This window comes from Arvicola amphibius, chromosome 3 (assembly GCF_903992535.2).
Source record: "Arvicola amphibius chromosome 3, mArvAmp1.2, whole genome shotgun sequence".
NCBI classification, from domain to species: domain Eukaryota; kingdom Metazoa; phylum Chordata; class Mammalia; order Rodentia; family Cricetidae; genus Arvicola; species Arvicola amphibius.
This window is the reverse complement of record NC_052049.1, coordinates 24488616-24502253: the sequence shown is the minus strand read 5'-3', so window position 1 is coordinate 24502253 and position 13638 is coordinate 24488616. Positions and strand designations below refer to the sequence as shown.

Genomic DNA, 13638 nt, shown 5'->3' with positions numbered 1-13638 from the left:
CATTGCCTCCTTGAGACACAACCAGTTGCCTTGGGGTAAGAGTCTTTCCACTGAGGCAGAATCAGTCACAACCTATGCTGGAATGGAAAAATAGAAACCATCCTGAGATACATAGGTTTGGGGAGAGTTATATGACCCAGGGGCAAAGGTCTTGTGTTGGTTGCTGTTATGTCATCTTTCCATAAGTTAGAGTCATTTGGGAAGAGGGACTCTCATTTGAAACAAACCTTTCCTCAAAAAGTTGCCTTCAGTCAATGATTGATTATAGAGAAAATAAAGCCACACTAGCATAGTTATATAATTTTCTACTTTGAACCTTGAGTTTCTCTTTCAAAAATTCCCTTTCGTGGGATGCAGGTGAGCCAGCCCTGAGAGTGTGAGAGCTACAGAGTTGATCCTGCCCACCCTTGTCTGCCAAGTGATGGTATAAGTGAGAGAAACCCTCTGCTACCTGTGGCAGGCGAGAGAGCTGGCCTTGGGGTCACGAGAGTGAGAGAACTAGCCCTAGCCTATACCAGCTACAGCACACAGGTCTGGGTTACCTCACTCAGGATAGTGTTTTCTGTTTCCATTCATTTGCATGCAAAATTCAAGATGTGGTGATGGATGAAGCTACAGACAGAGACCCACACTGGAGCACTGGACTGAGCTCCCAAGGTCCAAATGAGGAGCAGAAGGAGGGAGAACATGAGCAAGAAAATCAGGACCGTGAGGGGTGCGTTCACCCACTGAGACAGTGGGACAGAATTAACGGGAGATCACCAAGACCATTTGGAATGGGACTGATGGAACATGCGACCAAACCGTACTCTCTGAATGTGGCTGATGGTGGAAGCTGACTGAGAAGCCATGGACAATGGCGCTGGGATTTGATTCTATGGCATGGACGGGCTCTGTGTGAGCCTTGTCAGTTTGGATGCTCACCTTCCTGGACCTGGGGGGAGTTGGGAGGACCTTGGACTTAACATAGTGTAGGGAACCCTGATGGCTCTTTGGCCTGGAGAGGGAGGGAGTGGAGGTACGGGTGGAGGGGAGGGGAAGAAAGGAGGAGGAGGGGAGGTGATGAAAATTTTTAATAAAAAAATGGAAAAAAAATAAAAAATAAAAGAAAAAAAAGAGTTGCTGTGATCATGGTGTCTCTTCACAGCAATAAAAACCCGAACTAAGACAGAAGTTGGTACCAGGGACTCAGGTATTGCTGTTATAGTCATGATCACGCTTTTGTTTGGAGGAATTTGGACTTTGGTTCTTTGGGCTATAAAAGCAGTGGAGCTTTAAGCATTGCTTAATGAGCCGCATCACCAGGAGAATGGAAGACAGAGGTGCTTAGAGATATTTGAACTCCTGGTTATTTGAACTCATGCAAGAGGTTCAGGGGAGAAGATGTTAGCATGCTACCTAGAGATCATTCTTGTGCTATTTTGGTGAAGAAAGTGGCTGCCTTTTGCTCTTGCCCAAAGAGTCCGCCTGAGGTTAAAGTGAAGAATTTTGAGTTAATTACATTGGCAGAGGAAATCTCAAAAAAAAAAAAAAAAAAGCCTACAGATTTATAATGAAAAGGAGCAAGCTGAGCAGGGGTAAATTAAAAAAAAATGTAAATTTTGAGGAGAAAAAGAGCACCAGCAAGTGGAATGGCGCTAAGTCCTGTGCTGTGGGATAATGCTCTTGTACACTTTAAACATTTGTCAATTGATTTGATTTACTAAGACGCTGATTGGCCAGTATCCAGGCAAGACGTATAGGCAGGGTGACCAAACTAAGAATGATGGGAAGGAGAAGGATGGAGTGAGAGTCACCAGCCAGACTCAGAGCAGGAAATGAATGTGTCCTGCTAATAAAGGTGTTGTCATGTGGCAGAGTGTGAATAAGGAATATGGCTTAACTTAAAATGTAAGAGCTAGTTCATAATAATGCCTGAGCTATTGGTTGATCATTAATGATTCATATAAGTCCGCTGTGTCTTTAATTGGTACTGGGCAGTTGGGACAGGAAATTTCTATTTACATATGTCATTCCAACATGTGGCTGAAATTTCCAAATAAAAGCTTTAAAGAAGAATTCTAGGTACACAAGAGTGGAGTCAAGCACAGCTTCTTGGCAACTATTTTTTTTTCTCTGATCTGTTCTGTTTGCTGGTGGTGAGCAGAGGCTCCTATAAGAGACGGCTTGGCTTCCAAACTCAGCATTAGCAGCAAAAACCTCCTGGCTCTTTTTTTTTTTTTTTTGGTTTTTCGAGACAGGGTTTCTCTGCAGCTTTAGAGCCTGTCCTGGAGCTAGCTCTTGTAGACCAGGCTGGCCTCGAACTCACAGAGATCCGCCTGCCTCTGCCTCCCGAGTGCTGGGATTAAAGGCGTGCGCCACCACCGCCCGGCCCTCCTGGCTCTTTTAAGAAGCCCTGCTACCAAGCACTTCTATGGTGTTTATGAGCAGCCAGTAACACACTACTCAGTGGCAGCATGAACCTAGAAACTTCCTAGAGTTAGGGCTGTAAACCTGGCTCCCAGAACTGGCCATAAACTACCTCCTCCACTGTGAAGCTAGCCTCTCCGGGAACCAAGAAGGAGGTGACAGCACCAACATGCCATGATCTAAGTTACACAACATTTTTTTTTTTGTTCATGTAGACAGAAAAGGTTACAGATGCAAATTAAGGACAGATTCAGTAAAAAAAGAGCCTCAAAACAGGTCACAGTGTATTAAAAATATATGTAGGCTTGGGAAGTTGACAATGAAATTAACCTCACACTAATCCATTTGAGAAGTGTGAGAACAATAGACAGATGATTTGCTGTGAAGAACAGTGCAGCCCCGTTTCTTACATTACTTCTCCTGTTTTTGGTCTTTTCATCTGTATGAATGTGAAACACGCATGAATATATATGAAGGTAATGCTTATGTTCAGATGTAGGTAAAGACGCAGACACAAGACACCATTCTGCAAAGCAGAACTCCAGGCAGTATTCCTCTGTGTGCTTTGATTGTGTTGAAGCAGATTCCCTCTGTTTGAGGATGCACTGGGAAACTTCATGAAAGCTGTTAAGTTTTCAATGGAATGTGAAGATGACCACATTGGGCAATGTCTTTCTTCTTGTGGGGTGGATTTACAAGTGGCAGAACTGGAAGCTGTCTTGTGCTTGCACTTAGAAAGGATACTTCATGATGTTCATTCAAACTGTAGGTTCGACCTTAATTGTTTTGTCTTTCAGGTGAAATTCTGAACTTAGGCCATGAGCACATTTTCATGAATTTGTGATTAGTGAGAGGCCTTAAGCAACAATCTTAGGTGTTTTCCTGGCAAATTAGCTTATAACTGCCACTATTGAAGATCTTAAAGCTCGTACCCAGTGTAATCGGTTACAGACATGGCAATAGTATCCAAGTAGAGAAATGACAGAGGAGGCAGAGTCTTACAAGCTAGTGAATGGGCCTGTAAAATGTTCACGGCATCATGCTACTTCAAGATGCTGTCATTGACAGGATTTCTCAAGGTCCCTTCAGTCACAGTTTAGAGAGTTAGGTTGGGGGGGTTAAGAGGGTATTTTGGATAAAGGACAAGTTAATTATTATCCACCCGTTCCTCTATCGACTCTGGTTAAGGAGGGTGAAACTGAATGTCCAATGGAAGAGTTCAGCAGAGATGAGGCAAAGAGCAAGACGGTATTTGGAGGACCAGAATGAGATCTCCCCTTTTATCTCACTTCAAGGGCACAGTCAGTGCTAGTGACTGAGCCTCACAGGGTCCCTTAGCCGGGCACATTCTCAAGGTGTGCATCCTATACCTGGACTGCATGCATTCATGGCTGAGCATTGGATTTGGCTTCTAGTGAGCTTATTTCTCCTTGAGGTTCTTCACTTGGAGGCTGCAAAAATCCTGACTATATCTACACTGAGTGAGTGCTTGCTGGGAATATAGAGTCTTCTGAGACCAAGTTCCTGGGATAAGATGTCTCATACAAACATCATGTAGAGGACTGACCATGGACTAGATTTTATAGCTAGGCCTACATGAAACCTGGGGAAGAAAATATGGAGTGTGCAATGTGATGCTTAGAGGGGACTGTACCAAAGGGTGGGGATAAATAGTAGATTGAAATAGCATCTGATGTAGAAACAGCAACAGTAGACGGAGTGGTGTGTTGTAAAGAAGACAAGAAAGGCTTCTCTGCTGGGACTTTAGGTTGTGAGAAGACGGGAGGCATATCACATATCAAAGTAATCAGTCTATTCCTCCTGAAAGGGGAGCAGTGAGCATTTCTAGATTTTTCTGGGGATGGCTAGTATTTATGAATAGTTTTGGTTTCAGAAGATGCTCTCCTTTTTGTGTAAGCATCCAGGCACTGATGTTTACTTGCCACCAGGCCATCATCTTATTCTAGAAACTGCTATGTTACTCTTAACACCACAGATATCCTGGCCCTATTGTTTGGTTTGGGAAATGGTGTAGGATTTCATATACACGAATCACTGATAAAGTCAGGGTCGGGTAGGGGAAATACATATTAGTACCAAAAGAGATCAGACCACATCAAATCCGCATATGGCTTTGAGAATTTTTTTTCAAATGGTCAACTTGTTTGCATTCATAGTTGAGTAGAATGTGACCCAAGGATTAGGGCAGGAAAGGACACAGACATAATAGGAAGGCAGAGTTGATTAATGTATTATCTTGTTTTAATCCTCAATTGTACACCTATATATGCCGGAAAAAGGCATGATTTTAGCAAATGTAACCTTAAAGCTTCTTCAAATAATTATAAACACTTAATTTGTAATCTATGATTACAATACACTCATAATAGATATTCCTCAATGTCAAGTTGTCAGGAATAACTCACATATTTTGCTTCATGACCTCTAAAATTAATGATTTTTAAAGTTAGCTAAAACCTATGATGCTGGGTGGCTTGCTTAAATTTATTTTGCAATTATAAGAAAGAGTTATTCATTCTGAAGGGACTATGATTCTGTTCTTACAGACTGCTGATATTTAACTTTATTTTGTAGTATTACTAAAGAGTTTTTCTAAATTAAGATATTTTGTCACTAACCCCCTTGTGTCTTTCATGTGTGTATCTATCTGAAACTCTACCGATTTTTGCTGCCCTAATCATAAAAGAATGCTAGACTATAAACATTTTGTCCTTGGCCCCTAATCTACTGTTTTATAGAAAAGTTATTGACATTATGAATTAAACAATGAATAGTAAGTTAGCTGTATTCAGTCCTGTTCACTACTCCTATTTCAGTAAGATGATAATTTAAAATTAAAATTATTTTTATTGTATGAATATTTTACATGTGTGTCTTCTCCTTGCCTTGTGCCCAGTTCTGTGGAGGTTCTAAGAAGGTATCAGATCTCTGGGAACTGGAGTTATAGGTAGCTATTAGTCTCCATGTGGGTGCTGAAAACTGAACCTGAGTCCTCTGGAAGGATAACCAATGTGATTAAACATAAAGCAATCTCTCCAGTCTTTCTCCCCTTTGTGAGTTTTTTTTGCTTATTTGTCTATTTGCTTATTTTTAGAGAGAGTTTCTCTGTGTGGCCATGGCTGTTCGGGAACTCTTTCTGACTTGCCTCTAACTCACAGAGACCCAGCTCCCTCTGCCTGCTGAGTGCTGTGATTAAAGATGTGCACCACCACTGCCTGGAAGTTGTTAACTCTAAGAAATTCAGAAGTTTTCTTTTAACTGCTGTAGAAGTAATCATCACACAGGACAGGGGACAAAGATTTCAATGTACTCTTAATCCCTGGAATCCTAGCACTTCCTCAGTGGCAGAAACAGAATATTCAGAGATTTTTCCTAAATTTCTAAGGATAAATATTAGGAATATTTTCTTCCAGGGTAAAATTGTATAAATGACTTAGCATCCCCTGGAGTATTCTAATGGGCCCTGCTGTGTTTTACCTACGTTCTCCACATTTTTGAAGATGGATGGATCTTATAATTCTGTATTTTGTGGTTGAAATGCTATTTATTTTTTTTGTCTAGGATAATAGAATGCAAAAGCTTGAAAGTGTGTCCATATAAAAGGATGTTTGTATTGAACTTTTCTCAAATGACAGTGTGCCACCCGTAGATCACTTTCAGGGTTGGAGCCTGAGGACCAACGAACTGAAGTGAAACACCCAGTAGATATGGGCTGGATCCTTCTGCTCTCTTCTGAGAGGAAAACAAGGGCCAAGGCCCTGGGCTGCCTCTCAAAGGACCACAACTCACCTTCCTAATGTCACACACATAACACACACACATTTCCTAATGAGTATCTTTATAGTGGGACTTGCACACTATTGTTCAAACTTCTGACACCACTTTCCACCTGCTTTTGGGAATATTTCTTTTATTGTTTGAGATTATAATTACACTATTTCTGTTTTCCTTTTCTTCCCTCTAAAACCTTCCATATATACCTCCTTGCTCTCTTTCAAACTCATGGTCCCATTTCTCATTAATTGTTGCAGCATGCAGACATATATGTGCATATATATATATATATATATATATATATTACTAAATATAACCTACTCAGTCTGTATAGTGTTACTTGTATGTTTTTAGGGATAGCCATTTTGTATTGGATAACCAATTAGTGTGGTCTTCCCTAGGGAAGCCTATTTTTCCCACGTTCAGAATTTCTTAGTTGCCTCTGTGATGTGGGATTCCCCTCTGTATGGTGTTAATACCGTTGGTTAGTAAAGAAACTGCCTTGGTCTATTGATAAGGCAGAGTAGAACTAGGTGGGAAAACTAAACTGAAGGCTGGGAGAAAGAAGGTGGAGTTACTAAGAAACCATGTAGCCCCACCAGAGACAGATGCTGGAACTTTACCTGGTAAGCCACAGCCTCGTGGTGATAAACAGATGAATAGAGATGGGTTAATTTAAGATATGAGTTAGTCAGAAATACATTTAAGCTATTGGCCAAACAGTGTTGCAAAATAATATGGTTTCTGTGTGATTTATTTCGGGGCTGAGCAGCTGGGAACAACAAGCGGCCTCTTACAACACCTCTGTTTTCTTTTTCTTGTTATTTGTTTTCTGTTCTCTCTCTTTCTCTGTAATGTGATGTGGTGTGTGTGTGTGTGTGTGTGTGTGTGTGTGTGTGTGTGTGTGTGTGTGTGTGGTTGCAGGGTTGAAGGCTCCTGGGATTTACCACACCCACTTCAGTATGACTATGTTGTTTTCCATGTTCAGCTCATGTTTAGACAGTCCTGCTGATGGGGCTATGAGTTTAACTTCTGACATTCCTCAGAGACAAATCTCACAGCAAACTCCATGTTCCTCTGGCTCTTAATCATCTTGTTTCCTCTTATGAAATGATCTCTGAGCCTAGATTCAGAAATTGCTTCATCCATCTTCCTTTGTACTGGTTCTTTTAGGTAATGACTATGAAGACCCCAACTCTTGATACTTTACATGTTCCTGGCCTCACTGGCTTAGTATATGCAGTTTGAAATCCTCAGCTTTTCCCCATGATGAGCTCTTTCTCATGAACATTCGTTAGAATGGCTGGCTCACTGAGCACCCTTTTTTTTTTGTTTGTTTGTTTTTTGTTTTTTCGAGACAGGGTTTCTCTGTAGCTTTTTTTTTTTTTTTTAGAGCCTGTCCTGCAACTAGCTCTTGTAGACCAGGCTGGCCTCGAACTCACAGAGATCCACCTGCCTCTGCCTCCCGAGTGCTGGGATTAAAGGCGTGCGCCACCACCGCCCGGCTGAGCACCCCTTCTTCTCATTCTAATAAGAACAGGAACTTTGGACTGGGAACTAATGTTCTAAGGAAACTGCAGTCAAGGAGAAGCTAATGTGAAGATACTTGTTGTGGGTGTTTGTGCATTGTGTGAAGATATATTGCTGTGATTGGTTTAATAAAGAGCTGAATGTCCAAAAGCTATGCAGGAGGTATATGGGACTTCCATGCAGAAAGAGGAAGTAGAAGAAGATAATTGAACAGGGGAGATGTCAACGAGACATGGGGGGCTGAAGCAGACATATAAAATGAAAGAAAAGTAAAAAGCCATGAGGCAAAATATAGATTAATGTAAATGGGTTAATTTAGAAGAGCTAGAGGGGCCAACCTAAGCTAAGACCTAGCTTTCATAATTAACAATAAGCCTCCATGTCATTATTTCTGAACTGACAGCCCAAAGAAAAATCCAACTACAGACACTTGCAACTTTCCTGAGGATCCCAAGATTATTAGAGAATTTATGTTGCCCCAGTTTCTCATGCATCTGGTGTTTTTCATAACCACTCCAGAGTTGTTGAAGCCACATGGTGCTCCTTAGTGGTCCAATAAGAGAAATTTCTTAAGTGAGGGTTCCCTATCTTTCTGTCCTCATGAAATGTTTTTCACTTACTATATTGTGACATATTTCTTATTACTGTGATAATTTTTTTGAACCCAATGACTGTAGTAGTCAGAAGACATAGTGGAAAATACACATATACCACAGGCTGAAGAGTGTCTAACGTCCAAGCGCAGTAGCTCGTAATATCAAGCACATGAACCTTCAGATTTGTAAAAACGTTTTATTTATTTTTATTTTATGTTTATGAGTGTTTTACCTACACATATATAAATGTAACTTATATTTTGTTTGGACCATCAACCAGCTCCCCGATAAAGACATGGAGACTCATTATTAATTATGAATGCTTGACCTTAGCGTAGGCTTGGTCCACTGATTATTTTAACTTAATTTCACCTGTTTCTATTCCTCTGTTCTGTCACAGGGATTTTTACCTTTTACCATTCTGTATGTCCCACTTTCCTGCTTCCTCTGTGCCTGGCTGGTTGGCCCCGGAATCTCTTTTTCTTTCCTCAACTCTAAATTCCTCCACTTACATCCCTCCCTAGAAGTCCTGCCTATACCTCCTCCCTCACTAATGGCCACCCAGGTTTTTATTATACATATTAGGTGCCTTAGGCAGGTAAGGTAAATGGCAACACATCTTTACATAATTAAACAAATATCCCCAAACAGTATCATGTGTATGAAATGCCTGTGGAGGCCAGAAGAGTGTGTAGGATGTCTTGGAACTAGAGTTTCAGACGGTTGTGAGCTATCATGTGAGTGCTGTGAACTGAACCTAAGTCCTCTGTGAGAGCAACAAATGCTCTTAACTGCTGAGTCCTCTCCTCAGGCATGGTCTTCATAGCTTTTGTGGAGGAGTGCTATTGGACAGAGCTGTGGGTTCATGTCCTGGACATTACCACCATGTAATTGAGGGCAAGGAAGAGCTGGTTTCTTCTGTGGATTATGAGACTTTCCATGTCTTTACACTTACTTTTGGATTTCTTTATGTCAGCCATTTATGGTAATAAGAAATCGTTCCATTAGTCTCCACAAAAATGAACTTACATTTTATTTCTAGGTGGAAGCCAGTATATTGTGATGAACCGTGTGTCACAAATTCTTCAAGACCATGGCCATAATGTGACCAAACTACTGAATGAAATGGTTCTCATCCCAGGTATTTTTAAAATCAATTATTACATTAAACCACTTTAAATAATAAATGATAGCTTTTGTATAGAACTATTTGAAAAAACTGCTTTATTTAATCTTCTTTAGAAGTAAATCATGGTATATATATATATATGTGTGTGTGCGTGTGTGCGTGTGTGCGTGTGTGTGTGTGTGTGTGTGTGTGAGAGAGAGAGAGAGAGAGAGAGAGAGAGAGAGAGAGTGCATGAGTGTATATAAGTTTTGTAGATCTCATTAAACTAGTGGTCTTGGCTTCATATGGCATACTGCTGTATTTTATTTCCTGGTGTAGGCTGACTATGATTGAAGTATATACCCCGAAACTTAATGCGCCAGAACCAATAGTATTGAATATTATTGATCTATAAGAAGTAGGGTGAGTTCGAGACCAGCCTGGTCTACAAGAGCTAGTTCCAGGACAGGCTCCAAAGCCACAGAGAAACCCTGTCTCGAAAAACCAAAAAAAAAAAAAAAAAAAAAAAAAAAGGAAGTAGGTCTAACAAAAGTTGATTGGCCATTGAAGGTATAAACTCAGTCCTTGCTGTTATGTTCTGTAAATTCTAACCAGATGTATTGTCCTTCCTAAAATCTGAATTCAATCCTCTCACTTAGGGAGAATACCTTACCAGATTTGAATATATCCTCAATTTTCTGAATTAGAGAACTAAGTTCAGTTACTACTGAGTGTCCTGCATTTCCTAATGAACAATGAGTGACTAATACTTTTTCCCAGATAGTGTTTTTAATCCTGTTTTAGTGTTTTTTCTCTTTTATGATAATTTTCTCTTTTATTTTTATTTACTTTTTAAAATTTCATTTAAAAATCATCTTTTTTTTTTTGTTTTACATACCTTGTGGGTTCCTGGGAATTTCTCTAGTGCCAGATTTCTTGCTAGCCCCATAATGGCTCCCCCAGACAAGGTATCTCTTTCCTTGTTCTCTGTCTCTGTCCTTCTGCCATCTTGACTATCCTATTTTCTCAAGTTCTACTCCCCCATCCTCTTCTCTCTTCTTCCTCCCCTTTCTGCCCTCTCTCCTCCCACCTCCATGCTCCCAATTTTGTCAGGAGATTTTGTCTATTTTGACTTCCCAGGGGAATCTATATATGTTTCTCTTGGAGCTCTTCTTGTTACTTAGCTTCTCTGGGTTCATGGACTATAGGCTCACTGTCTTTTGTTTAACAGCTAGTATCCACTTATGAGTGAGTACATACCATGTTCATCTTTCCGGATCTGGGTACCTACCTCATTTAGGATTTTTTTTCTAGTTCCATCCATTTGCATGCAAATTCCAAGATGTTATTATTTTTTACCACTGAGTAGTACTTCATTATGTAAATGTACCACATTTTCTTTATCCATCCTTCAGTTGAGGGGGCATCTAGGTTGTTTCCAGGTTCTGGCTATTACAAATATTGCTGCTATAAACATAGTTGAACAAATGTCCTTGTAGCATGTTTGAACACCCTTAGGGTATATCCCAAGAGTTGCTGGGTCCTGAGGTAGGTTGAATCCCAGTTTTCTGAGAAACTATATACTGATTTCCAGGGTGGTTGTACAAGTTTTCATTCCCACCAGCAATGGAGGAATGTTCCCCTTACTCTTCATCCTCTCCAGTATAAGTGATCATTGGTGGTTTTGATCTTAGCCATTCTGACAAGTGTAAGTTGGTATCTCAGAGTTGTTTAGATTTGCATTTCCTTGATGGCTAAGGATGTTGAAAATTTCCTTAAGTGTCTTTCAGTCCTTTGAGATTCTTTTGAGAATTCTCTGTTTATGTCTGTACCCCATTTTTTAAAAAAATTAGAGTATTTGGTATTTTGATGTCTAATTTCACAAGTTCTTTATATATTTTGGAGATCAGTCCTCTGTGTGTTGTGAGGTTGTTGACAATATTTTCCATTCAGTAGGCTGCCTTTTTGTCTTATTGACTGTGTCCTTTGCTTCACAGAATCTTCTCAGTGTCAGGAGGTCCTATTTATTTATGGTTGCTCTCAGTGTCTGTGCTACTGGTGTTATATTTAGGAAGTGGTCTTCTGTGCCCATGCATTAAAGGCTACTTCCCACTTTCTCTTCTATCAGGTTCAGTGTGGTCAGATTTATATTGAGGTCTTTAACCTATTTGAACTCTAATTTTGTGCATGAAGATAGATAATGGTCTATTTGCATTCTTCTACATGTTGACAGCCAGTTTTGCCAGCACCATTTGTTGAAGATGCTTTCTTTTTTCCATGGTATAATTTTAGCTTCTTTGCCAAAAATCAGGTGTTCATAGGTGGATAGATACAATATCAGGGTCTTTGATTTTATTCCATTGGTCCATGTTTCTGTTTTATGCCAATACTAAGCAGTTGTTATTACTATACCTCTATTGTAGAGTTTGAAGTCAGGGATGGTGATGCCTCCAAAAGTTCCTTTATTGTACAAGACCATTTTTTTTAGTGATTCTGGTTTTCTTTTCCAACTGAAGCTGAGTGCTGTTATTTCAAGGTCTGTGAAGTTTTTTTAGGGGGGATTTTGATGGGGATTACATTGAATCTATAGATTGCTTTTTGTTAGGATCGCTACTTTTATTATGTTGATTCTACCTATCGAAGAGCATTGGAGATCTTTCCATTTTCTGGTATCTTCTTTAATTTCTTTTTTCAAAGACTTAAAGTTCTTGTCCATTAGGTCTTTTACTTCTTTGGTTAGTGTTACCCCAAGTTACTTTATGTTATTTGTGGCTATTGTTAAGGGTGATGTTTTTCTGATTTCTTTCTCAGCTTCTTTATCATTTGTATATAGGAGGGCTACTGATTTTTTTGAGCTGATCTTGTATCCTGCCACATTACTGATGGTATTTATTAGCTATAGGATTTCTATGGCAGAGTTTTTGGGGTCACTTATGTATACTATCATATCATCTGCAAATAGTGAAAGTTTGACTTTTTCCTTTCTAATTTATATCTCTTTGATCTCCTTTTGTTGTCTTATCGCTCTAGCTAGAACTTCAAGAACTATATCAAATAGATATGGACAGCCTTGTCTTGTTCCTGATTTTAGTGGAATCACTTTGAATTTATCTTCATTTAATTTGATGTTTTCAGTCAGCTTGCTGTATATAACTTTTATTATGTTTAGATATGTTCCTTGAATCCCTGATCTCTCTAAGACCTTTATCATGAAGGGGTGTTGGATTTTGTTGAATGCTTTTTCAGCATCTAATGAGATGATCATATATTTTTTTCTTTCAGTTTATTTATATGCTGGTTTACGTTGACTGATTTTTATATGTTGAACCATTGCTGCATTTCTTCATCATGGGGGATGATTGTATCAGACCAAGGAACTTATTACGGAGATGAACAGTGCCTTTGCTCGCCTCCCTCAAGGCGTGCTGTGGACAGTTAAGGATGATCATTGGCCCAAAGATGTCAGAATGGCCCCAAATGTCAAAATCATGGATTGGCTTCCCCAGCCTGACCTTCTGGGTAAGCGCTTCCTAGATCTGTTATTTTATTTCTGTTCATGTGCCTTGGGACTTAACAGATAATAGATTTTTGAGCATTTGGATTGGCAGAAGAAAAGGCTGCTGATAAATAAAGAAGGATCTCTAGCAGGTAGGCGAAGGCAGCTAGAGTTCTTGGTGAAATGCTACGCTCTAGACTGGCCATAGCAGCAACTTCCTTATCCTTCCCAACCCAGACATCTCAAGTCCCCAAATAGTTATGTACCCAGACTTAACAGTATTTAACACTGATCACTCCAACACAGTCTTCAACAATATGTGAACTATAGCTAGTCCTTGAAGCAGTTGCCAATATTTGTTACATTCTCACAATGATGTGAGGACTCTTTAGCATTTTTATAGACACATGTATAAATGTAAGCATGCTGACACATCCGGGTTTTCAGGAAAGGGTTAAAAACTCACACACTTACAACACTGATATTGGGGATTTGAGGATCTTGGAAGCTATTTGAGTGCCAGTAAGAGTAACCTCAAAGTATGATACGAACGCACCAACATTTTGGGCAACATAGAGTGTCCTAAAGCCACATCCCCTTAAATTATTAGTATCTGTGTAACTTTTTGGAGACTCATCACTTCTATACACAATTGCTGAATCAGAACTTTGTACCTAAGATTGTGACTCAAAATAAACTGGGAA

At 39.8% G+C, this 13638-nt stretch overlaps 1 protein-coding gene across 1 annotated transcript in view; it reads left to right on the top strand.

Annotated features, from left to right (window-relative positions):
• Lmbrd2 (LMBR1 domain containing 2) overlaps positions 1-610 on the top strand; it is a 76741-nt gene extending 76131 nt beyond the window's left edge. The window contains exon 23 of the transcript XR_006020773.1: positions 595-610. The gene's annotated coding sequence lies outside the window, so the exon portion shown is untranslated. The remainder of the gene's footprint in view (positions 1-594) is intronic.
• The last annotated feature ends 13028 nt before the right edge of the window (positions 611-13638 follow it).